Genomic DNA, 27140 nt, shown 5'->3' with positions numbered 1-27140 from the left:
GGAAGAGCCTTCTGGTTGCTTCCAAGACTTCTGCTCTGTCCCCGCCCGTCAGTCACTTCCTCTCCTCCTTACTACAGCCTCAGCGGCACGTGAGGTCAGTGAGTGGGTTGAAAGAGCTCAGACACATGTATGGTGTGATTCATTTGCGCCAGGGGATTCTGAATAGATAATAATCGTCTGCAAGTGGCAATTAACAGAATCTTTTTAAAAATGCCTTGATGGTTATAAAATGGAAGGCGAAACCCATCATGCCTCTTGTTGCAAGTAATTACGGAGGCGGCTGTTATGTACAGGTTTTGAATGACCTGATATTTCCACCCAGTCATGCCGAACAAGAAGAGTCCCTCAACTATCATCCTGGGATCTCCTCCTCAAAGATGATGCTGGAGGAAGACCCCCTTTGGCTTCTTCCCAAAGCCTGGGCCTTGGCTCCACCTGTCATCCTGGGCATGAAGGAGAAAGGCTGGTCAGCACCCTTCGAAGATGGAAGGAGCAGAGGCAGGAACTGACATTTTCCACAAAGGGTTATATGCTAAGTCTCATGTGAGTGGCTTTCGCTCCTGTGATCACCGTCATCCCTAACCAAACTGGCAAGCAAAGTTTTATCCTCCCGCTTTATTATTATTTTTTTTAACAGAGGCAGAAACAGAGGTTTAGAGAGGTTATATGATTTGCTTGAGGCCATTAGGCCCAAGTGAGGGTTATACTTTGAAGCGCCCAGAGAGCCCAGCACTCTACGGGGCTGCCTGCATTTCTCCCTCTCAGTGTTTAAAACTGTTATTCATTATCCCTTCATCTAGTACTTGTTTGCCTCTTTTCCTAGCTCCGTGGTTGACTTTACCGGGGTAGGGTGTCGCTGTCTTTCATAGTCAGTGCTGTATTGCCCGCTTCTGCCTTGACGCCTGCAAGTACCTGTGCTGAATGAATGACTGGCTTCCTCTGCAGCCATGAATGTTAGGAGTGACCAACGTAAGATCATCTGGTGGTCAATCAACATCTTTATTCAAAGACATTGTCATGTGCAGCAACAGATTTGGTCCAGACTAATCTAGCTAGACATGGCTTTTGTCCTGCAGGAATCCACCCCTGAAACAAAGACCTGAGACCTATCTCCACAATTCTTCAGTTAATGGGCTTAGTGTTGATCAAGAGAAAACAGCATCCTCTTGCCTCAGCTGTATCATAATATCCTCAGATGCAGTCCTGCCTCCTGAAAACCCTCTTCTGCACCTGCTTCCTGTCTAAGGTGGTGGGAGGGGGTACTTTCTGGAAACCACAATCTCTTCACCTGCTTGGAGGGCAGGGAGACTCCAGAGGATTCCCTGGGCAGAGAGAACCAGAGCAGGCTCTCATCTGTCCTAGACTACTGCTGGGGCAGGTTTGACTAAATCTCCAAGTGTTAGTTGGGAGGAAAGATGTACTGCATATTAAAAACAAAAAACAACGATAAGATTTTGGGTAGGGAGATTCAGGAAGAATACCAATTGTTCTTGGTCTTTTTTTTTTTTTTTTTCTTTTTGCAAGAGCAGACCGTCAAACTTGAGGCTGCTGTGACAGTTTCTGAGATAGAGAACAAGTATGCAGGTGAAGCATCAAGCGCCATGCCTCACAGGGATGGCTTGTAATCGGAAGAGGTTTGGGAGGAGGAAGCTTCAGTCACAGGGTGGAAGGGTCAGCAGTCAGGCAGGTAGGAAAGAGCAAAGGGGAAGGGCAAGCTGCTAACGGATTTTAATCATTTTTCAAAAGGTGCCTTATCTTCTTTGTACTCACCCCACCCCCACCCCCAATGCTTCCACTGGGGATACCTTGGAGTGTCCAGGCTGGCATTTCTTTTTTCTTTTTCTTTTTTTTTTTATTGGAGTTCAATTTGCCAACATACAGCATCAGGCCAGCATTTCTAAGTGTCCCGACAGACCACTTGTGATGAAGTCACCTGGGGGTCCCTTAAAGGAACCCAGCTTCCTGGGGTACAGTCATGGTGCCTCCTGCCACCTGCTCTGGGTGTGTTTCTTCCCAGGTTCCAAGTGGCTACTTCCTTGTTGGTCAGATTGTAGGGTCCAGGCCCCAATACTCATTCCACAGCTAATGAATCAAGATCAGGGCTGGGAGTCTGCCTGGTTGAAGTCTCCCCAGGAGATTCTCACAAACATTAGAACTGGGCCACCGAGCTAAGTTACGTCCTGCGGCTTCGTCATGTGGAGTAAGCTAGGCAATTATTTGGTGGCATCAGTGATCTTGGGCAAACTGCTAAGGATAGTTTGGTTCTCTGCAATGTTCCAACAGGGAAAGGACTCTCCGCATCTCATTTACCAGAGCTGTTAGACTCCTAAAGTCCTGAAAATGAAGGAATCTTTGAAATCACTGCCATTCAGGTTCCTGACGTTATAGGGCTGTGATGGTTCATTTCATGTGTCAACTTGGTGAGGCCATGGTGCCCAGAATTTTGGTCATACATATTTTTGATGTTTCTGTGAAGATGTTTTGGGATGAGATTAGCATTTAAGTAGGTGGACTTGGAATAAAGCAGAGTGGCCTCCTATGTGCTTTACTTGTGATGGTCTTCGTCCAATTTGTTGAAGGCCCAGGTTGAACAAAAACTGACCCTACCCTGAGCAAGAAGGAGTCCTGACAGCAGACCACTTTTGGACTTGAGCTGTAACTCTTCTGGGACCACCCTGAAGACTTTGGACTTCTCAGGCTCTGCAATCATGTAAGCCAATTCCTTAAAATAAATCTCTCTCTCTCTATATATATATACACACACATGTCCTGTCGATTCTTTCTCTGAAGAACCCTGACTCATTCAAGGTCCAATGAGATATGCAAATTAAAACTGGGTTTAGAACCTAGGTCAGGGCAGAAATGCAAAAGTGCTGGAAACAACTCACAGTTCTTACAGGGAGAGCGCTAGCTTCTGTCACAGGAAGGGTGTCAGGCTTGTGCGTGTGTGTGTGTGTGTGTGTACACATGCACATGTGTGTGTTTCCCTGTGAGCTCTTTGGAGCCCAGGACTTGCATGCTTTGCTTGTCTATAGTCCTAGTCCTTAACAAGAAACCTGGCAGAGAGTATTTAGTGAGTGACAGATGAAAAACAAAAACTTTTGTGACTCTACATGATTTGGATACCTCTGGGCACTTTCCAAAGCTTCAGGCAGCAGGACACATTCTAGTCCATTCCCTCTGCTCCCTGCCCCTTGTACCCCTCAGGTATCTTGACAGATAGGAAAGAGGCCGGGGAAAGGGGTTGTAGGGCCTCTGAACACAAAAGCTCCTTTTACCAAATGTCTTTTCTGTGGCTGGTGCTCTGCTAGGTATGTGTGTACAGGGTCTGACATGTCAAGATAATGAAGTAGACGTTAATACTTTCTCAAAAATAAATGAAGAAGGGGCAGGAAGCAGAGATGGGAGTTAGGGGCAAGGGCCCTTAAAGCCTAACCCAAACCCCTGCAGGAAATAAAGCCCTCGGAAGGAATACCTCATGTATACCAGGAGGGAGAAGGGGCTCGGGGTCCATGCTAGGTCACCTTAGTCGCCTCTAGCTGTGGTGCCCAAAGCCCATGCACTGGGTCCCCTGGGCAGCAGAGTGGGGCCTCTGGGGCCTTTGGGATGGGCATTGCCCTCAGATACACAGGCGGAGGGGGCCTCAGGAGGGGTTAGGATTGACTTATGAATTATGGCATTTTGCTTTGGTCTTCAGAGCTCTGGGATACTCATACCCAGGACACCATGCGTGCCCTCACCCAAACCAAGTGCAGCGTGCATGTTTGCAGTGTACAAACAGGGGAGGGCCGAGGGTGGATTTAGCCTCCTGTACCCCAATATTGCATCTGCATGACCTGCGTCTCCCCCAGAGGCAGACCGGGGCTCCCGTCAAGTTCTTTCAGCTCCATCTGGAAAGATTCTCCTTTGGACAGCTGGGCCCTTGGGCTGGGTGGATTTCTCCAGGGCAGGGCTCTCTCTCCGAGACGCTGACCTATCTTCTGAGCCAATGGGATCTGCCATCCTCAATGGGAGGCGAGCTGACAGCCGGCTCCTGCTGCAACACAGCTTCACACTCTGCAAAGCTTCTATTTTTAAAGGTGCTGCTCTATTAACAAGGCCTGGACACGGTCTGTAAGCTTCCTGACCCCCACAGCACCCTGGGATGAGCCCCTTGCTGGGCCCCAGAACTCTGGCATGTGGTTCATCTTAAGAAAATAATGACTGAGCTTCTCAACATGCTATTGATAACCAGCTGTCCAGTGCACTTGAGTATGTCTACGCAGCTGGGGCAAACAACAAATACCCAACTCCCAGGTCCCCGAACAGCTACTCGTTCTTAGAAATCACTGCCTCCACCTCCAGCGGTTCTGAAAAAAAAAAAAAAAAAAAAAAAAAAAGGCAAAACCGTGGGAGGCGAGCAAAAGAAGCTGTTTGCCAGATGTACTCACTTAAGGAGTCTATTGATTTAAAAATTCAGATAGATTGGACGTTGGTGCCCGATGGCAAAATAGAATCTCCCCAGTCCCACTCAGCTAAGCACCAAGTCACATATCTCTCCCAGCAGCATGGACACATCTTATTAAGTTAACTTTGTCTAAGGTACACAGGCAGCGGTAACTCCTTCATCGAGGTGCCCATCTTAACTCCCTAGGAGATAAAAGGAGTCCTGGGACAGTGTCACTTCCCTTTTCTTCCCAGGACGGCCATGTCTCTCCTCTGAGCATCCCCTATCCATCCCTCAAGACTCATCTGAGCAGCCCAGCCAGGCCTTGTCCAGTGTCCAGGCCTCGGGGGGAGCCCTGAGCCTGTCCCAGTCACTCTGCTGCATAGGAAGTGGTCAAGAAATGTTTCCTAATAGAAATTGCTTTTCATGTCCTAGAAAATGCCTTTTGTGGATGGGATTTTTAAATTTTTATTTTTCAGCCTGATATGGACCTTGGAGGGGCAAATGCTGTAATTTGCTTCTTCTAGATGAGGGAGCCCAGCTGGGATTTGAATTGTCTTCTCTCAAGCAAAGTCTGGGGGCTCTCACACCACACTGGCAATGTCCCTGTTCTTTTTACCTGCAGGACTCGGACAAACAGGCTGCCTCAAGAACCCTGACTTCTGTAGCTTGGAGAACACCAGCCCTTCCTATGGGTCAGAGAGGCCCAGGGGGTCTCTAGAGAAGTGCCCTAGAGAGCAGTCAAGCTGGCTTGGGGGCCTGTGGAGCCCCCTTCACTTTGGGGGCTTTCTGTGTCTCACCAGCCCTGCTGGGACCCTGGCCTCCAGAAGCTGACCCAGCCTACGTACAGGGGGTTTCTCTCCCTAGGCCCACTGCAAGAGGAGCTCCAGTCTCTCCGAGGCTCTGTTCATACTTCACACAGGGAGGGGTTAAGAGCCTGGGGAATGGACTGCAAGTTCCAGATGAAGTTTCCTGAGATACTGGGCAGTGGGCACGGGAAGAGTCAGAAGACCTGTGTTTGGGGTCTTGGCATCTGTTCCATCTTCAGCAGGTGATGAAGCCTCACAGAACCAACGGCTGAATGAAGACACTGCCACCTACTTTCTCAGGGTGTTGGTGAGAATCAGATGAGAGGATGTGTAGGCACCGTAACAATATACCCTGCAGGACATAGGCTGCAAGACTGGGTCTACCTGGGGTTTCAGTACCAGGTGAGCAAACAATAGGGTAAATCAAGGTCCCTTAAGAGAGACTGAGTCTTCTCCTAGTCATAGGGCCTCATCTGACCCAATGCACGGCATCCTTCCAAAGCTCGCATAAGCTGAACCAGTCTCTGGGACAAACCGAGGATTTTGGAGTTGCAGGAGTAAACAATTAAAATTTTGTAGTCATCTGACAAGAACACCAAGGCTCCTTAGTGGAATGCCCTTTTTTCGCTTCACCAAGTCTTCTGCCTAATGTTTCTCCCCATGGGAAGAATTTTTTCGTGGGCCTTTGGGGCTGGGGGCTCACACTTAGCTGGCAGCACCCTAGCCTTCCTGGCTAGGGAGCAGCCCAGATGAAGCCCAGGAGAGCAATGTCCATGTGAGGCCTTGGGGAGGTCTTAGAAATTTGGATTTGCAACCACAGGTGCCCTGTGTGGCTTTTTGAGAGATGCCGGCACTGCCATCTGTTGGGTGTGACCACACTTCAGATGTCAAGAGAGAAATTCACTATCTCCTCTCGGCAGGACCCCGGAGCAGCATCACCAGCCAGACCGCAGTGCTGGAACACTCGAGGCCTCTGAGCCGGACTCCGCGCCCACGCTGCAGTCTGCTGCTTGCAAATTGTTGGTAGGATCCCGATTTCTTCCAGTGCCCCCTTCATCCACAGCATGATGTTGAGCAGGTGAGAGGAGCCCAGTGAGCACAGAAAGAACCACGGACCCCCAGAGCCATAGGCATGCACGTAGCTGACGTCTAATTTTAAGGGCTGACTTTCTGGAGGGGGGCTCAGGCCCAAAGATGGTCACTGACCTTTTCAAGGTCTCATGGTTAGTGACCGCAGTGCTTCTCAATCTGGGGCAATTTTGCTCCCCTGGGGACATCTGACGTGGTCTGGAGTCATTTTTGATCATCATGACTGGAGGGATGCTCCTGCTTCTAGTGAGTGCAGGCCAGGGAGGCTGCAAACAGTGCAGACCCCCAGAGTCACGAACTGTCTGGCCCCAAATGCCCATGGTGTCGAGAGGTGGAAAACCCCTGGGGTAGAGGTGAAGAGGACAATATATTCAAAGGCATCAAGTCGTTCAAGGGTCTGGAAGGTCTACAGGACAGTGGCAGTTCAGGTGTGGAGCGGGAACATGGAGCCAACAAAGGCAACGGTGCAGGCGAGGCTGGAAATGGAGGTGGGGCCAGGAAAAGATCTCGTACAGCAACGACGAAGTTTTGCTCCACAGACAACAAAGACTTTCTGGGTGAGCGGAAGGGCCAGGCTAGAGCTGACTCCCAGCACAGTGCTCGCCCCACAAAACCTCCCTACCCTCAACACCACTCTTGGATCAGACCCGGGCAGAGGCTTGGAGAGTAGAATTTTAGCAACCCAATGCATGTCACTTCTTACCACCTACAAGATAAAAATCAGACTCATTTGTGAGTCCATAAAGCCATGTAAAAACGATTTTATTTATTTATTTATTTATTTATTTATTTATTTATTTGAGAGAGAGTGAGAGAGAGAGCGAAAGAGTGAGTACGTGAGCACAGAGGGAGAGGGAGAAGCAAACTCCCCACTGAGCAGGGAGCCCGATGCGGGGCTCCATCCCAGGAGCCTAAGATCATGACCTGAGCCGAAGGCTCCATCCCAGGAGCCTGAGATCATGACCTGAGTCGAAGGCAGATGCTCAACCGACTGAGCCACCCAGGTGCCCCCATGCAAATGGTTCTATCACTGCTTTACCTACCAGGCCATTATAACATGTATAACGTCATAACAAGTTATAACGTCATAACTATTCATCTAGCAATCAATTTCCTCATTAGATTATGAATTCCCTGAGGCCAAGACCCATGCTTGATTATCCATGTATCCCTGGCACATCCCTGGGTGCTTAGAAATAGCAGGCACATCAAGAAGGACGGCCGAATACACGAAGCAACGGGGGAGGGTAGACTGACACGCTGCCCGGCTGTACAGACTGCGAGGGCTTCCTTCCCCCATTCGTTCTCCATTTTTTTAAAAATATAAGAAATGCATGCTCATGGTATAAAAAGATTTTGTAAAAACCCTACAGACAACCCAAAAGATTAAATTAAAAGCACCCAACCTCTATGATTTTGCACAGTGATAAACACAGAGAACATTTCAGTAGATATCCTGCCGCCCTTTCTGGGGCTGTATATTCATGAGGTTCACATACGCATATTTTTCTTTTTAATTAAAATGGTATCACACTATATATGTTGTTCGGTATATTGCTTCTTCACTTAAAAATACATTGGAAACTAGTGCAAAGAGTTTGTCTTGAAGCCGTGTTTGCATAGCGATCACCCGTTTTTATTTAGACTGCATCTTTGAAGAGGGGCTAAGTCGATGTGAAGTTCTTTCCATGTCTATGAATATACTTCCACCCCATGGCATTTCGTGTCTGAGGACTATGCAGTTAGGCTACAGTGTAGGAAACCATGCCTCGGACTGTTGCAATTTGTATTTTACTACGACAACATTGACAACAACAACGACAACAACGCTGCCATAAATATCCTTTTAGCTAAATCTTTGCGCTCCTCCCTAATTTTCCGTTAGTTTGAAGTTCTAGAATAGGAATCACTGGAACAAAAGTTGCATATTTTACAGCGTTTGCAAAGTATGGCCATCATGCTCTCCAGAAAGGTTGTGCCAACATAGCTTCCCACAAGCCGCCCATGAAGAGTGCCACGTTAGCTCTTTTTTGAACAAAAGCTATCACTTAGTCTGTGTAAACACCAAGACAAGCTATTTCAATTCCATTAAAGGACCCATCTATATCATTTCAGCGGAGAAGAACTGTCATTCTTATTATTCGATAGTCTACCAGATGTGTGTTCCCAGTGTTGCTACGATAAGCTGTGCAGTTGTTTACGTGCTTCTGAACACACACACACACACACACACACACACACACACACACGAGGTAATGGGTATAAAAGCACCTAGCCCAGTGCCCAGCACTCCACAGATGCCCCTGCCGTCTGTGCCCGTCACTGCTGGTGTGGGTAGAGCCCTTATCATTCTCACCTGGACAGTTGTCTGCAGCCACCGACAAGCCAATCTATATACACCTGCCCGAGTGATTTATCAAAAAATGGAAGATGGACCATGTCATTCCCTTGCTTCCGTCTTTGTCTGCTTCCCACGGGCCATACAGTAAAGTCTGGGCTCCTTGGTAAGGCTTCTAAGGTCCCCTGATCTGGTCCTGAGACCTGCGGCTTCATCACCCACACACCTGTGCCCCAGCCCTTCCCTACTAGCGAGTCTCTGAACAGAATTCAGCTCTTTAGTCCTCTGTGGCTTGGGACAGGGCTAGTCTCTCTTCCTGAAACACACTTGTTTCCTTTCCTACCTTGTTTGTCCACAGAAGTGTCTCCCGGGAAACCTATTTTCGTGCTCTTTTCTACCTGCCCTGCCTGAGCAATAGTATCTTCTCTTTCTGTAGACCCCGAATCTTGCACCATCACTGTTTGTAACAAATCTCCCCTTTTGTTGTAATGATTGTTTACGTGTGTATCTCCCCAACTAGACTGTTGAGAAGCAGAATCTTGTTTTACTTTATGTCCATACTCTCAACACCTGACATGAAGCTAAGCAGTACAGTAGGTGCTTAATAAGTGCTCTTTGAGGGGACCCTGGGTGGCTCAGTTGGTTAAGTATCTGCCTTCAGCTCTGGTCATGATGCCGGGATCTTGGGAAGGAGCCCCATGTTGGGCTCCCTGCTCAGCGGGGAACCTGTTTTTCCCTCTCTTTCTGCCTCTCTCCCACGGTGGGTTCATTCTCTCGAATAAGTAGATAAAATAAAATAAATAAATAAATAAATAAATAAATAAATAAATAAATAAATAAATAAAATCTTTGTAAGATTTATTCTTAAATCAGATTTATCTTACAAAGATTTTATTTATTTATTCATGAGAGACACAGAAGGAGAGGCAGACACAGGCAGAGGGAGAAGCAGGCTCCCTGCAGGGAGCCCAATGCAAGACTCGATCCCAGGACCCTGGGATCACTCCCTGAGCCAAACGCAGATGCTCAACCACTGAGTCACCCAGGCATCCCTAAAGTAAATGCTTTTTAAATGACTGTATGAATGGACCGATATCTTTCCATCCTTTCTTCTTCCCTTCCTTCCATCTGTCCATCTATAGGGCTCCCTCCACAACAGTCATTAGGCTAGCAAGCTTGGACGGTCTTCCAGCTTCCAGGAACTAGTCACATGCCATGCCACTCCCTTCCCAGGATTAAGTAGAATCAATGGAAGCAAGGGATCTGCCACCATATGTACCTTCAGGAGGAGCCAGGGCTGGCGGGGCTGGAGAGAACAAGTTCTTGGCCAGTAGCAGCAGCAGCAGAGCTGGAGGGGGAGGCTGCCCTGGGCCCGGCTTCATCTACCAACAGGAGCCGTCCTGTTCTGGGTGGAAGGGAGGAATGTGCTTCGGGGCCCAGACACAGGAGTGGCAGGGAAGGGCAGAGAGGGAAAGGGATTAGGAGAGGGAAGACGGGCAGGAAGCACAGAGGGAGACAGGCAGCGAGGGATGCGGATTTAAATAGGAAAACCGGGACAGGCTGCAGACAAGAAGGAAGAGAAAGAGGAGGAGACACGGACTCAAGTTAGTGTGGGCGTGTGTACGATTGTGTAAGCGCAGCATCTTCTGCTGAAAACACTGGAGAAGTGTCGTGCAGGAGAGTGCCTTAGCTTTTTACTCAATGTAATTAATTACTTTGTGGCTTTAAATAAAACCCAGCTATTCGGGGGAAGCCTGACAGGGTTTCTTTTAACTTAATGTTTGCTGAACCATCCCTTCTATCTCACTTACCTGATGTGGAACATATGCTGGGATCCAAATGACAGAGAATAAATCACTAGATTTGCTTGGCTTCTTTGAAAAATGAATTTGGGGGCTGAGATTTCTCATCAGTATATATCTTCCCCGAGCAGCCTTCTGACAGGGCCTCAAGCCTGGGGGATGTCCTGTGCAAAGGTAAACGGGTACCCAGAAGTGGCCAGATGTCCGCATCTGGCATCGTGTCTATCACCTCGGGACGCAGGCCAGGCCATCTGTGCTACGCTGACAGGTGTTTCCAGGGCGAGGTGTACTGAAATCCCAGGCATAAGATACAATCTGTGGTCTTTACATGCATCCCACTAATTTACATGGAGCTTTTAATATGCACCCGAAACATAGTACAGCAGTGAAATTCAGTGGTAATGATGTTCACACGAGGACCTTGGGCCAGAAAGCCTGGGATGAGTCTGCATCCTTGCTCTGCCACTCATAGCCTTGAGTGTGCCTCGGTTTCTTCATCTATAAAATGCAGATGAAGCAGCCGTATGGCTTGGTTTGTTGTAAATTCAAACGTTGGTCACCCTCTCCCTATCCTCCTTTCCCTGCTCTTGTTATTGGGTCTCAGCGAGTTATAAACTTCCAGTGCAGTGTCTGCCTATCTCAGATGCTAAAAGTTCCTTTCGCCTTATTAGAGACTGCAAGAGCTCCCAGGCCTCTGGACTACAATAGAGGGAGGGTTCAGAAACGTTTTTTAACTCTGGAAGTTTGGGATGGGAGTGAGAAGGGGTGTGTGTGGATGTGCATGTGGCGTGGGTGTGAGGGGGGGCGAAGGTCCCCTGGGGCCGAGCCTACATTTGCTGTCCTCCCTAACGGAAGTTTTAGAGAAGAATAAAGAGCTATGCTAGCACTTTGCTTCGTGATCTTTTCATTTAGTATCTGTGTGATGTTGAACAAATCGTTTAATCTCTCTGTGCATTAATCTCTCTGTGCATTCCCACACCCATGATGGGGAAGTGAGCTGGACTGGGCATCTTTTAAATTTTTTTCTCAGTGTTCCTTTTCACATTATAAGGGTCATGTATACGCAGTGCAGAAAGCTTGGAAAATACGTAAAAGTCTAAATGAGATCGTTAAAAACACCTATGACCCCACAACCCAGCGAAACCATCGTTGATATTTTGGTATATTCCGCTTTCTCTGTACGCAATATATTGCAGAGGGAAATCTTACCATGTGTAGGGGTTTGTCTCATACTTTTTCTTCCACTTAAGTTCAATGACCATAAGCTTTCCATGTCCTTAAAAATTACTTAGACCTAATTTTTTTAAGGATTCCTTCTGGGACTAGAATTTTATGAAGAATGGGGCTTGCTTCCTTTCTGTTAAAAACCTTTATTCTCCCATGACACACCAGAAATCATGTGAAGGAAGGTGCTCTTGAGTGGCACCCCCAATTCCCTTTGGCTCACGCTTCATGCAAGGATATCAGATGGCTCCATGACCCACCTGGCCTACCCACTTTTCATTTGCCACCTGAGCTCTGGAGAATAAAAGCAGATTGTAGAACTGCTTTTGATTAGTCATGAACAAGTGATGGAGCTTTTTAATTTTTTTAAAAAGGATATTTATTTATTTATTTATTTATTTATTTATTTATTTAAGAGAGAGACAAAACAAGTCAGGAGAGGGGCAGAGGGAGATGCAGGCTCCCTGCAGGGAGCTCGATGCAGGACTCGATCTCAGGACCCTGGGATCACGCCCCAAGCCAAAGGCAGACGCTCAACCGCTGAGCCACCCAGGTGCCCTGAAAGACTAGGTCTGATATTAAAGAAGATGAGTGGGGTGGAGGGAGAGGAGTACAGAGTTTGCAGGGAGCAAATGCAGTTTGGAGGGGATGCAGAGACGCTACCAGTCTATATAGCATCTTTTGCGTGAACTTAAAGAGGAACCCCCAGGTTAACAATTCTGATCTGCTTTATTTGTACCCTGGAGTCGAACAATTAGTTGGAAACAAGGTTTCTCACTTTTGGAGTAAAACTTACAGATAAGCAGAAGGAGGTGGCTAGAAAGTGGTAATGGATTAGAGCTAGAGACATCAGCATGAATGTATGTTGAGCTTCATAAAAATAGAGATGTTACATATTAAATATTTATAGATAATATATATATACGCGAGGGTTAGCTCACATGCATATTTCCTCTCTCTGTCTTTTGGGAAGGCCTAGAAGCAACAACACTCCAGTGGCAAAAAACACAGCTAGCATCCAGATTTTGGCTTCTAATACTGTTAACTAATAGAAGGAGCCAGAGATCCTTGGAAGAAGTGGCTGATTCTAGGACTGGGGGAAATCACATACAAGATGAGCCTAGAGCATCTTGTAGTGCTGGAAAATAAGGGAGTGCTCTGTGTTAGTCCCTAGAGCTACTATAATAACCGGGTGGCTTAAAACAATAGGAGTTGATCATTCTATAGTTCTAGAGGGCAGAAGTCCAAAATCAGGGTGTTAGCAAGGCCCTGCTTCCTCCGAAACCTGTAAGAGAGAATCCTTTCCTGCCTCTTCCTAGTTGCTGGTGTTTATGGACAATCTTTGGTGTTCCTTGGCTTGTAGACACATCACTCTAATCTCTGTCTCTGTCACCACATGTGAATCTTTTCCCTGTGTCTCTTTCTTTTTCTTTTCTTTTTTTTTTAATATTTATTTATTTGAGACAGAGAGAAAGAGAGAGAGAGTATGTGTGTGTGAGGAGGAGCAGAGGGAAAGGGACAAGCAGGCTCCAAGTGCAGCAGAGAGCCCAATGCGGAGCTCCATCCCAGGACCTCGAGATCATGACCTGAGCTGAAACCAAAAGTCAGATGCTTAACAGACTGAGCTGCCCAGGTGCCCCTCTCTCCTTTTCTTATGTTTATACCAGTCACGTCGGATTAATTAGCTACCCTACCCCAATATAGCTTCAATTTAACTGGTTACATCTACAACAACCCTATTTCAATTTTAGTATATGTGCTGCCGAAGCGAGCACAACAACCCTATTTCAAACCAAGGTTATACTCTGAGGCATTGGGAGTTAGGACTTTAGCATATTTTGCTTGGGGGACACAATTCAATATAGTCCCAAAACCCTACAATGATGGGGCATATACCAAAGGGACAGAGGCCAAGTGGAAGACCGCTTGATGTCCAAAGATTCAACAATGAGCAACAAAATAAATTAAGTCATGTTGGATTATAACCCAAAGTATAAAATAAATATCCATAACTCCATACTGACCTGTGGACTACAGTATGGACTCATATTGTAAATAAATGATTGGATAAATACACCAATAAGTACACAAATAGAGGAGAAAAGACAAATCTCTCTAGTGCAGAAAATTCCAAATAATTTTTATAGATACTCTGTCTTTGAGGAGGTGGAACAGAAAGCCCTACTCCTCAAATGTGAGCTGCACAGAGTGATGCCCTTTTAAAACAATAGGGAAAGGGGGGGGAAGAGTCCTTCATGGTGGAGAAACCCAACAAACATGGCCTCAGCCAGGTGATCGATTTTAGCCTTAACAGTGACAAATTGCGGTGATAGAACATACCCAGGACAGGATGTGATCAAAATGGCACTTTACCTCTGTGGTCTCCCCCAAAACCCATTGGTAGCCTACGTCATGAGAAAACATCAGACCCTAGTCGAGGGACATTCTATCAGATACCTGACCAGTACTCTTCAAAGTGGTTAAGGTCATCAAAAACAAAATCTGAGAAACCATCACGGTCAAGGAGAGCCCAAGGAGACAACGTGGTATCCTAGATGAATCCGGGGACAGAAAAAGGATTTTAGGTAAACACTAGGAAATCTAAAGGAAGTATGGACTTTAGTGAAGAATAATAATGTATCAACATTGATCCATTAATGGTAACAAGTGTATCATACTAATGTAAGATGTTACCAATAGAGGAAGCAGGGTATGGGGTATATGGGGTATATGGGAACTCCTCAAACCATTCTGCAACTTTTATGTAATTTTAAAACTATTCTCGAATAAAAAATTCATTGTAAAAAATGATACTTCTAGAATAGTAGTAATACGTGGTTATCACCTCATGCTGATACATGAACTGAATAGTGATTATCAATTGTTTTAGTAGGTGGAGTATCAATCTCAACTTACTCTACATCCCATCCCCCACCAACCAGTTGCTCTTGGCAGTGAACAGCCTCCATAACCTTATGTGGCAGCCCTAAAGTCAAAATTACCCTCTATCATCGTTCTGCCTTGAACTTATCCTGCATTGGAACATATTACTAATTCGTGCTAAAAACAAAAGAAGAGTCAGTTCCATTATAAATGGGTATACTAGAGGGATCACCTATGAATTTCCGGGAGAAATATCACAAGCCACCAATGGTCAATGGATTCATCTTCAGGAAAGCACTGCTTTCCCAAACCTGGAGAATTATAGCTCTGGTTTTCTGCCTGTTCGGGAATAGACGAACCAGGAGTATCAAAAAGGTTGATGTTCTTATAGAAAAGGCATTCTTTTTTTTTTTTTAATTTTTATTTATTTATGATAGTCACACAGAGAGAGAGAGAGAGAGAGAGAGAGGCAGAGACATAGGCAGAAGGAGAAGCAGGCTCCATGCACCGGGAGCCCGACGTGGGATTCGATCCCGGGTCTCCAGGATCGCGCCCTGGGCCAAAGGCAGGCGCCAAACCGCTGCGCCACCCAGGGATCCCTAGAAAAGGCATTCTTAACTTACATTTTACCCACCAAAATAAAGTAGGGAGAGACTCTTATACCAAACTCCACTAAACCTCCATAAGGACAAAGAAGAAGTGTGGGAGGTGGGGTTGGGGGGGTGGGTAGAGGTGGAGGGAAGTATCCCTCCAGAGCTCTGTCCTCAGATGGTTGTTCTTTATTATTTCCATGTGGCCCCATGACAGCTAGCCAGGTGTCTCTCTGTAAGGAAATCTCTGAATATAGGAAAAACAGTCTTTTGAAGCTACACATGACAAGTCCAAAATTAATTTTCAGCTTTTCACCCTAACAAAGAAATGCACTGATATGTTTCTTTCCGAGGCTGTCTTCACCTCCAGCATGGCTAAGGAACCCATCTCTTCTGCTTGTCCATACACTGCCTGATGGTGTGAACCATTCTAGGGGAGTAAGAAGGGGCTTCTTCAGGGGCCTTTTCTGTAAGGGGCAAGATAGACCAAACTGTCACCATATCAGTGCAATGCACCGGTCCTATGTCCCCCCAAATGTAATAGCAACAACGCTGACAAAAAAAGCAATTTGGGGATGTGAATCAGCACTCAAAAACATGTTCAGACCCTCTGACTCCAATAATCCCACCCTTGTCAATCTGTTCTAAGAAAATTATTCTACACACCAAAACATCTATAAGCATAATAGCGGAAACAGCCTAAATATTCAACCGTTGAGAAATGGTTAAACAAATTATGGTTCATAGCACTTGATGGAATATTATGGAACCCTTAAAATGATTGTTTATGAGAATTATGTAATATGAAAATTGCATATGATAGCTATGCTAAGTGAAAAAAAGGGAAGATAAAAAATATAAGTAAAGATAATTACCATTATGTTAAAATATGCATAAGAAAAGGACTCAAAGGAAATTCACCAAAATGCTAACAGTGTTTGTATTAGACTGGTGGGATTTGAGCTGATTCTTTTTCCTTTTCTCTACTTTCCAAATTTTCTGTGATGTGGTAATATTACATCCTAATGGAAGAAATTATTTTAAAAATATGTCAAGTCCCGTCCCCCAATGCGTATGAAGAGCAGAAAGGGGTTCCATTGTAAGTGTAGAAAAGCATAATAATGGCCATTGATAATAAAAGCACCTTCATAAAAATTAATAACATCCAAAGAAACACAGCCTGAGCAAGAATGGCTTAATGCTTTCTTAACACGGATGTACCGACTTCCTCCAGGATCGGGTTTGGGTGGTTTTTCCTTATTAAAGTGATTGGAGTTTGGTCAAGCTGGGCTTGATTGGGGGAAGCTGGCCAACTGCAGGCTTGCATGCTGCTCACGGCCGGGCAGCCAAGGAGCAGATGCCCTGCCTCACCCTGTGCCCATGCACCCGCCTCCGGGCTGCTGGGGCTGAAGCGATGGAGCACTAGCTGGGCTGGTCCAGCTTGCAGGGGGCCATGGATGAGGCCCTCGCTTGATTCCCTAGCTGGGCTGCAGCTCCCAGACGGGTGGCCAGTAGTCACGGGAGGCTAGTAGGAAAGGAGAGCAGGAAATGGTGTTGGTGGTTTTGAATGAGCAATCAGCATAGCAGGTGTTCTTGCAAGTGGGGGTCTGAAGGGGGAGGCAGTGGCTCTTTCTGTATCTCCTCATCTGCAGTTAGAGGAAATCTTGGCTGCTGGAGCATGTTGGGCTTTGGGCTTTTGTCCACATTAAAAGCAAGGAAAGGGCCAGCAAGGGGCTAGGGGTGGTGGTGTGTGTGGAGCAGGGAGGGGGGTTATGCTATCAGTAGGAGGATGGGCCAGATGCAATTTTAGCTGAGCCAGGGGGCCATTCACAGGAGGGAACGGCTGATGTCACGAATGACAGAATGATAGAATAATGGAGCCAACCAACCCACATTTTATTGCCCCCCGTGGTTCATGTTCTCAGGATTCTCTTTGATTTGCAATGTGTGGACCACAAGCAAACAGCTTGCTTAATGCGTGGGGAGTTGGCACAATTAGTAGTATCGCAAGGGCCAGTGGCCTTATGGTGTCTGCCACTCACATCATTTCAATCCTGGCCAAATGCTGAGAACAATAAACCCACACCAAACCAACCCCAAAAAACATAATCACACCCCAAACCCGCAACACAACTTTCCCTCGTGTTTTTCCTTCCCAAGCTGAAGGAGGGAGACCCAACTTTTTGTGCCAACTCCTGGAATCTTCTTTTCATGTTTTTCGTGAGAGGAAAAGAAGACTGGTTCTTTTCATCCCCCTGGAAAGATAAATTTTTAATAAATGTAAATGTTCTTTTAGCTCCTTACTTTTGGCGGAAGGAACCCGTACAGCTTGGACAGCCGGTCTCAAAAATACAATCAACTTGCTTCTTGTTATTTCTTTTCCATTTCACCACCCAGTGAAGCACAAATGCTCTCGCCTGGGCCTTTGTTTCTGAGCCTGCCTTACCCTCAGCCAGCGGAGACAGCCTGCCTTGGGAGGGAGAACTCCCGATGAATTGGCCTCCCTGGATCGTCTCCTAACAATGGCAGCAGGTAGACTCTGACAAATCCTCCTCTTCTGCATTTATCCAGTTTTTATTCATTAAGTATCTACTAAGTGCCAGGAACTATTCTAGTTCTTCCTTTTAGCAGCCCTATGATGTAGCTTCTCTTATCATCATCACCATCATCCTCCTCCTCCCCATTTTACAGATGGGACACAGAAACAAGAGGTCGAGAGCTGGCCACAGCTGATCTGTGACAAACTTGGCAGCCAGGCCCCACAGCCCACACTCTCAGCCTCGACCATACCCTGCCCCTCCTAGCACCTAACATCGGCTAGGCACTGTGGGTGCGGGGCAGTGGGGGATGGCTGGGAAAGGTGAGAAATTTCTTTTTCATTCTTTTCTTAAAAAAAAAAAAGAGATTTTATGGGATGCCTGGGTGGCTCAGTGGTTAAGCGTCTGCCTTTGGTTCAGGTTGTCATCCTGGGGACCTAGAATCGAGTCCCGCATTGGGCTCCCTGCAGGGAGCCTGCTTCTCCCTCTGCCTGTGTCTCTGCCTCTTTCTTTCTGTCTCTCGTGAATAAATAAATAAAATCTTAAAAAAAAAAGATTTAATTTATTCACTTGAGAGTGAGAGAGAGCACAAGAGCGGGGAGCAGCAGAGGGAGAGGGAGAAGCGGACTCTCCACTGAGCTGGGAGCCCAACTCTGGGTCTTGATCCCAGGACTTCGATTTCACGACCTCAGCTGAAGGCAGATGCTTACCTGACTGAGCCACTCAGGTGTCCTTCTTTTCCATTCTCACGGACTGTAGCTCCCGGGGCTGCCTTGCAGATCCTAGCTCATTAGCATCCATTTCAGTCTCATTGGGCTTCCATTCCCACTGGCTGACGTATGATTGATTGTGCTCACTGCGTTGACTCACAGACAGTGTACGAATTGCAGTCCGCATTGCTTCAGGGTCTGTGGCCCTTGGCTTTGAGGCTGAGGTGGGGCTGGGTTCCCTGTCTTGCCTCCCCTGACCTATGCCTGGCAGTAGCTCTGCAGAGTGCCAGCCCACTCATCGAGGAGATCCCAGGGGGCTGCATGGCCACTTCTTGGGGATGCTGAATTGGAGTGAGACATGGAGTTCAGCTCACCTGGAGAGGCCTGCTTTAAGGATGGAGGGAGGACTTCTGTTCTGCCCACATCACACTGTAGCTTCTATGATGTTTGGGTTAAAAGCTCGCTTTAGCCTTACTGGACTCACCATCACCAGGTCTGCAGCTTCTTGACCCCAAAGGATTTACAATCACTATCAGAGGAACTGATTGTTTTGATCTGGAGATAGTCAGAGTTCCATCTGAAGTACACTGTCAGGGTCATAGGATGAGGAGGGAGAAATAATGAGCTGTTTTGTAGATTTCAGTTCCCAAAGTGTGACCTCTGTTCGTAAAAAATCAGAATTCTAAATAATTGTTATCAACAAAGACTGACATCTATCAAGCACCTATTAGTATGTGAGACTGGGCACCCTGCCAAACAAACCAAAAAGCTTCCTCTGACCCGATGATGGCCTGGGTTGTGCGGTTCCCCCGCACTCCACATCCTGTGATGACAAACTTAATCATGTAATGAGGTTGTAATATAGGTGTCGATCTCCCCCATGTGACCAAGAGCTCTTTCGGGGCAAAGACTACTCTTCGTCTCCTTTTGCATCCCCAGGACTCAGTACGCCTTTCACATGAGTTTGTTAAATGTTGATGACTCTACTGCTTTATGGAGAAACTGGATATTTCTGCCACAAGATCTACAAACCTACACCTGCATTCATCTTTTTCTTTTCTTCTGTCCACTTATATATAGTGTCTCACGGCAAAAGCCACCTCTTCACCACGTGCTCTGCATTCCTTCTCCTGCCTTCTCAAGGATTCCTCAAATTATCTCCTCTCTCTCTCTTGCGTCCCGAAACTCCTTCTCTCTTCCCCGCGTCATCCCCATTAGGCAAAAAGAAAGCCAACCCATATTCAATGATCTTCCACTCTTGAAATCTCCCTGAAACCTCACACCTTATTCTGGCCACTATCCCGTTCCTCTGCATCTTTCTCAAGCAAACTTCTGGAAGAAGCTGTGTATACCCAATAGCTCCACTTTGCCTCCTCCCATTCACACATGAACCAATCTTTTCTGGTTTATACGGTATGGTTACAAAAAGGTGTTCTTGTCAAGACCAAGTTGCCAAATCTTGAGGTCTGTCTACCTCTGTTCCATCTTGTGCGGCTCTAGGAAATGTTCCTCCTCCCAACTTCTCCGAATGCGTTTTTCTTCAGGGACAAGTGCACTCTCCTGCTTTCCACTCACACCTGTCTCTTGGCTTTTTCTCGGTCTCCCTGGTAGGGTCTCCCTTTTCCCACTCCCTAAATACAGGACCCTTGCTTTGACCCTTCTCTTTCTATGCTGTGCTTTCTTTAAGAATCTCATCAATTCCATCAGACATGATTGATAATTCCCATAACTTTATATCTTCAGCCCAAACCATGCCATGATATCCAACTGCCTACTCGACACCCTCTTTTGAATGTCTCCCAGGCACCTCACATTGACCATCTTCCAAACCAACCTTTTTATTCTCATTGCTTTCCCCAGACCACATCCTGTTCTAGTCTTCTTAATCCTAGTAACTAAAAACTGTGTCCACCTAACTGCTCAAGCCAGGAATCTGAGTGCCGTCTTTGATTCCCCTCCTCGCCTGCCCTGAGGGGCCCCTCTCACTGATCCTCTCGCTTGTCTGCTTGTCTCTCTCCCCCCCATCTGAGATTGTCAGGCATTGTACCTGGTCCAAAGTAGATGCTGTTTAATGGAACAGACTTGGTCCATGTGCTCAGTAAATGTATGTTGGGTGATGAATGGATGAAAGAACAGGTGGATAATAGAAGGAAAGGCCCAGAGTCTTAGATTCCCCATCAGAAGTTGCAGCCTCAAAGTCATGGCCAGAGGCTCTCCTCTGATTGATCTGGTGCCCCTGATCACAGGACTTAATCTTAATCTCAGACTCAGTATCTTCCTCCATAGAAAGAGTCTGGTAACATCTAACTCATAGGATTATTATAAGGATCCAATAGCATGAGCACATGGTGCTCAATTCATGCTTAATTTAAAAAAAAAGAAAAAAAAACCCTATACTACGAACAACCCAACCATTTGATTGTTTTTTTCCTGTTGTTTTGGCATGTGTTACACTCAGCCCAAGGTAAACCTAAACAGCATACAAACAAGTGAATAAATATAGAGTACTCCTCATCACCAATGCTTGAGAGGAAAGAGTGATTTCAGACCTGAGCCCAGAGGCGGTGGGAACCCTGGGGGCTCGGTGCAGGTAGGGGGCGCTCATCTGCCGTCCCTGTCTGTCTCTACCACCAGCTGGGCTTTGCCACTGTCTCTTGCTCCTGTTCCAGCTCCCAGAGGGGCAAGTGATGGATAGAAACATCATAAACAAGAACAATGCCTATTGTGCTCCGCTTAGAAACAGTCTGTGTTCTTTTAAAAATTGTGAATAAAATAGCACACTGACTAAATCGGGTGGTGTGGAGGATTCACAAATGAGAATGCAAATGAAAATGAGCTAACTTGTTAGGTTTGGGGAGGCAAAAAAAAAAAAAAAAAAAAAAAAAAGAGAGGTCCTTGGAATGGCCTCTGTCTATTGCTAGGAGGGTGAGGGGAAAGCCATCTCTGTGAACAAAAGATCAGAAATTGCCTCCTGAGCACTGTCTGTCTGCTTCAGAAGAAAGGTCTGTGGTTAGGAAAGCCCTTACGGAAGGAAGAGCACACTTTGGTGGTGCTGGTGCAGCGGGGTGGGCGGGGGCGGGGGGTATACTGACAATTTTGTTATTTGTTGACCTGATGAGACAGGAAAATAGTTCAGGTATTAAATCCTAAAGGGAGAGCAGACACTGTTATAATAAAAATTGCAATTCCTCGTCTCTGGTCCGGGTCGAATGCAGCTAGCAACCAACTCACCAGGCTTTTCTGCTCACAGGAGTTTCATCTGGGCCTCAGCTCATGGGAAATGAAAGCCCAGCCACTCCTGACGTTTACAGGATTTGCAGAAAATTGTATATATCATGCAAATCTATTTCCTTTTCGTAGTCTTCTCTCAAAAGGAATGAATTCTTAGGGCACTTAGGAAAAATGAGTGAGTGGCGACAGGAGACCCGGACCAAGCCTTTCGTAGGCAGAAGGATCTGACAGCAATGTCCCCCGCCCCTCCTGAGTGCCACCGCCAGATCCCAGGTCAGGTTGTGGAAGAACTGACTTTGGCTTTCAGGCCTCCCTGAATCCTCTTGGACAGGGACGCTGAGTCAAGGGTCTGCTGAGTTAGCCAGAGGGTGAGGGAGAAAGAGAGAAGGGGGCACAGATGACAGCGAGGTAGACCAGCCCCAGATGTCACTAGGGGGCTCAGCAGAAGGCTCACGGGCACCAAATGCAGGTCTTCACTGACCTGCTGTGACCCCCCTGGAAGAATCCACGCAAGTCTTTCCCAAGAAGGTGTGATAGGAGCTGCAGAAGAGGGCGCAATTTGAAAGACTAAACAATTTCACCCAAAGAGGCTGAGAATTAACTAAGGGAAATGTGTAAATTATTACATTGGACTGAGTGTACTGGAGTGGACCAGACGCCTGCTCGGGAGAAGTCCAGATAAGGAAGAGGCAGATACGAATAACTCCAGTTCCTCTGCATATCTGAGCTCTACTGTGAATAAATTTGCAATCCAAATGCACATGTTGCTTCTCTTCACTGTCAACCAGTACCTGTATTTTAATAGGTGCTTATTGAAAAATGTGGAGAGTTGCATAAAGGCCTAAATGAATGCATTTCTAATAACTGAGTTTCTGATGCTGGGTGGGGAGGCTAAGGGGTATCTGCCTACGTTATTTTAAAGTGCAAATAGTTTTAAGACATAAACCAGTGGCGAGGAAGTCCAATGACATTCTGAGGTTTGTCATGACGACCAGAGTTATATCCGAAAGATGTTTTAGGTGCCTGTAGGACACGTTCAGTCTATGTCCTGGGTCATCTACCTCTGGTACAGCAGGTTGGCCCGGTTCCATAGTTCCCTCCTGGGTACCATCTCCTCGGCTGGTTCGATGGGATAGGAGCAAGAGAACACGGACTTTGTGCCCAGAAGACCAGACCCCAGCCCCTGCCCTTGTCACTTGTCGTGTGACCTTGGGCTCTCTGTACAATCTTTCTGAGTCTCAGTTTTCTCATCTATAATATGGGGATAGCAGAAGCTTCCTCACAAGGTGGGAACAAAATCAAAAGAGGAATGCATGAAAACGTCACAGTATGTTGGTCTGTCTGAATACAAAAGTATTATCATCTGGATGTTTCTGAAAATAAATTACAACCGAATGCTAGTGAGGATGAGCAACAGGAATTTCCACTCGTTGCTGGTGGGGATGCAAAATGGTGCACCCACTTTGGAAGACAGTTGTGGCAGGTTCTTACAAAGCTAAACACACTCTTAACCATGATCCAACAATTGAACTCGTGACGTATTTACTGAAAGAAGCTGAAAAGTCAGGTCCACACAAAAACCTGCACACAAATGTTGACAGCTGCTTTGCCCCCTATAATTGCCAAACACTGGAATCAACTAAGATGTCCTCTGGTAGGTGAATGGGGAAACAGACTGTGGTATATCTAGACAATGGAATACGATTCAGCACTGAAAAGAAATGAGCTCTCAAGTCATGAAAGGACACGGAGGAGCTTAAATGTATATTGCTAAGTGAAAGAAGCCAATCTGAAAAGGTTATATATTGTATGATCCTAACTACACGACGTTCTGGAAAAGGTAAAACTACGAAGATGGTACAAAGATTAGTACTTGGGGGGTTGGAGGGAGGAATGAACAGGTAGGGCACAGGGGATCTTTTTAGGGCAGTGAAACTCTTCTGTATGATACACTAATGGTGAATATATGACATTACACATTTGGCAAAACCCACAGAACTGTATGACGCAAAGAGTAGACCCTAATGTAAATCCGGGGCTTTAATTAATAATAAGGTATCAGTATTGGATTATCAGTAATAACAAATATATCCTACTAATGCAAGATGCTAAGAACAGGGGAAACAAGCTACAGGGGTGAGTAGATGGGACTATCTGTACTTTCTGTTCAATTTTTCTGTAAACCTAAAACTGCTCTAATGAACAAAGCCTATTAATTAAAAAAATTAATTACAGAGCTTCTTGAACCACTGACTCTTCTTCTCTACCCTGTATCCCAAGAGAAACAACTCTTAGGAAGGAGTATGCTAGCTGTCCCACTGCAGCCCAGCCTCTGTGATGCCAGGCTCATCTCCACCCTGGGTAAAGACTCACACAGGCATCGGGAAAAGCATGAATCAAAAATGACAGCACATTTTTCATGCTGAACTATTACCTTGTCTGGTTATTTTGCTATTCATACAGCCAATAATAAGCCACTCTGCTATCATGTCTTCACTTAATTTGTTATTTAGAATAACCTTTCACTGGGACACCTTTGTTTCCGGGAGGAGGGGACATAGGCTTTATTTTATTTTTGCTAATGCAATAAAATTGAAATCTGGAACACATGCTTCTGTCCCTATAGGTGACCAGGGGAGCAGCTGGGGGAAGGAAAAAGATCAAATGCAAGACACAAAATAAGACCTTCCTGTTTATATATTAAAATGGTGAACAAAACCCCAAAGACCTGGTTATTAGGACTAACAAGGAGGAGCTCCATCCCTCAGCTCCCTGGCTTCCTGGTCCCCGGCTGAAGACTGTCTTGGACGGAGAGATTTCATTCTGTTGCACTGGGTGTGGGCAGTGCTGCATCTCCAGGAAAGGAGGAAGCACAGGGACAGCCTGGTCAGAATGGCTGAAGGAGGGATCCCACAACCATGCTAGCATGGCTGGCCCTCGCCTTGAATACAGCAGGTTGCATAAGTGATGTGATCAGAAAGCCCTGGCATCTCTGCCACCGAAAACTAAATTCTCCTTCTCCCTGTGGGAAGCGTGAGCGGGTACCCAGTGGATAAGACACTGCCGACTAGAGAAGTTGCACGGGTTCCTTCCGTGTTAGGCACTGACCTCTCCCCTGCTCCTTTTAAAGGTTGCCGCTCCCAAGTAGACCTGTAGCTTAGAGCCCCCCCGGGTGTCTGACGGAGCGCTGGGACTCAGATAAAGGCCTGCCTGATAGTGGGGGTGAGTAGTGCAGAACTGAGAGGGGACAGATACCAAAGATGATGCTTCGATGCTTCCTATCAGGGCCAGGGTCAGAAAGGCTGATGCCCTGCAGCCTTTCTGCATCCTGTCTGGGGTAGGACTTGGTGCCTGTGAGAAAAGGGAAGGGCAAAGAGCCAGTCAGACTCCCTGAAGCCCACATTCAGGACGACCTGGAATCAGCAACCTAGAACTCTGGGGGTGTTACTGTAGCTTTCTGGACCTTGTGCCACCAGATTTGGGGGATGTGGCATTGTGCAGAAATCACCAGCCTGGGCTCTGAATATCTGACCCATTCACATTCAACCCCTGCCTCTGCCACCTATCCAACCTCTCTGAGACTCAGTTTCTCATCCATAAAACAATTAATAATAATCTTATTTTAGAGAGCCTTTGTGAGCATAAAATATGTCAAGTTCTTAGCGCGACACTTGGCCCAGAGGAGGCCTCGATCTACTAGTTCTGATGGCATGGCTGTTGCAGGATGGAAGCCAGAATCTGCTGGTCAGGGTCCAGGGCCCTCCAACCTTTGGGTACAGAGGGGCCACATTCACCTGTTCCCCCAAGGAACTCAGCCACGCCCCTCTTCCCCTGACCACGCCCCTTCTCCCGGCTGACCCCGCCTCCTCCCAGATGACCACGCCCTCCTCCCTGCTGACCACGCCCCCTCCCGCTGCTGGCCCCGCCCCGAAGGTGAGCCCTGTTGGGCCCTCCTGTTTTATTACCCGCTGCCTGGGGAGCTCCGTGCTAATCCACCTGGTGGCCTGCGACAGCTGGGGCTGTATGACTCAGCTGCCAATGGCCCGTGGCAGCGACAGCCTCTGCCCCCACCCAGCGCAGCCAGCTCTGGGCTGATGTATATGAGGAAAGCACAGAATCATATGGTTGAAAAGAACTGTAATTGTAATGGAAATTCAAATCACTCCACTGAACCTGTTTTCTGCATTCGCATTTTGTCCTTGTAAATCAGAAGCACCGGGAGCAATTTATTTCTAAACATCAACAATTTGGAATGGGAAGGAAAATGAAATAATTGCATTCTGACTCACTTGAAACAATTCGTCTGCATGTACATGCAAATCCTGAGGGCATGTGGACACTGCAAAGTAATGCACTGCCTGGATTTTGTGTGTTCCACCTCCCGTGTGTGCCTGGAAAGGAGGAGGAAGGCAGCTATCTTGGAGCTAGGTGGATTTCCACTCCCCACTGTGCGAATATGATGACTGTGGAAGCCATGGCTCATTGCACCCATCACAGCCAGGTGGAGAGGAAAAATCTCCCTGTGCTGGGGGCCCTGGGTAGTCATCTGTGCAGCCCCCTCTCCACTTCCCTAATTCATGCCCCTCCAAGAGGGGGCCTGGAGAGACGCCCAGAGGTCCCATTCTAAGGTTCCTGGCATGCAGCCCCTTTCTCTCTGAAAATCTATCATTCCTTCCTTCCCTGTCTCAGCTTTCTCCTTTGCCAGAACCTGAGTTTATTGCCCACTGGAATTCCCAACCTGCTGACTGGTGTCTAGGGAGCCTCCTGTGAGGACAGCCCGGGGCTGGGCGTCCAGTGAGCCACAGAAACAGATGCGCTGGGTCCCAGGAAAGCAGAGGTAACTAAAGAATTAGGAAAACATCTTTTGGGGGAAAGAATTTGCCACTTGATATTTCATTAGAAGAACTGAAGAGATCACCATCAAGGAAAACAGCGTTGCAGGTCTTCCTTTTTATGCTCTTTATGGATCAGTGTTATTTAAACATCTGCACTGGCCTGGGGCTCAGGAAGGCATCATACAGCCCTCTCAACATGTAGAGTCTCTAAATATCTGGCTCTGGTCCTGCCCTTCCAGGATCCCATAGGTCCTTTTGGTTACTGTTGTCCGAACTGGCTGGGCAGACGTGTTTCAGGGTTAGCACGGGGCATCTCCTAAAGAGAAATGATGTGGAGTAGCATTAGCTTAAGAAATGCTTTTTGATTGAGGAGGCAAATGCTCTAAGAGAAGGGAGCTTCGGTTTGAGGTCTAAAGCTGGGTTCAAATCTTCAATGGCTCTGTGGTTTTATCATCCTGCGCCTCAGTTTCTCTATCTGTAAAATGAAGATTACAGTAGAGCCTGCCACAGAAGGGTCCCTATAAGGACTTACATGACAGTGTCCTGGGAACTGCAAAGAGGGGTGTGTGTGTGCATGTGTGTGTGTGTGTAAGAAGAAATGTTATTATATTAACAGGTGCCCTTAAGAGTTCTGTTGGGTGTGCATGAAAACCAGATGACAAGAGC

At 46.8% G+C, this 27140-nt stretch overlaps 1 protein-coding gene and 1 long non-coding RNA gene across 5 annotated transcripts in view; both read right to left on the bottom strand.

Annotated features, from left to right (window-relative positions):
• Positions 1-27140, bottom strand: part of KIRREL3 (kirre like nephrin family adhesion molecule 3) — a 539901-nt gene that overhangs the window by 325053 nt on the left and 187708 nt on the right. The window lies entirely within an intron of this gene.
• Positions 16225-21082, bottom strand: LOC119871993. The gene is made up of 3 exons (XR_005359078.1): positions 20958-21082; positions 18783-18995; positions 16225-16686 (listed from the first exon to the last, which is right to left on the bottom strand). It is a non-coding gene; the product is annotated as an uncharacterized LOC119871993 (long non-coding RNA).

Source organism: Canis lupus, chromosome 5 (assembly GCF_011100685.1).
Source record: "Canis lupus familiaris isolate Mischka breed German Shepherd chromosome 5, alternate assembly UU_Cfam_GSD_1.0, whole genome shotgun sequence".
NCBI classification, from domain to species: Eukaryota; Metazoa; Chordata; class Mammalia; order Carnivora; family Canidae; genus Canis; species Canis lupus.
Note: the sequence above shows the minus strand (reverse complement) of the source record. Positions and strands in the feature narration are given on the sequence as shown.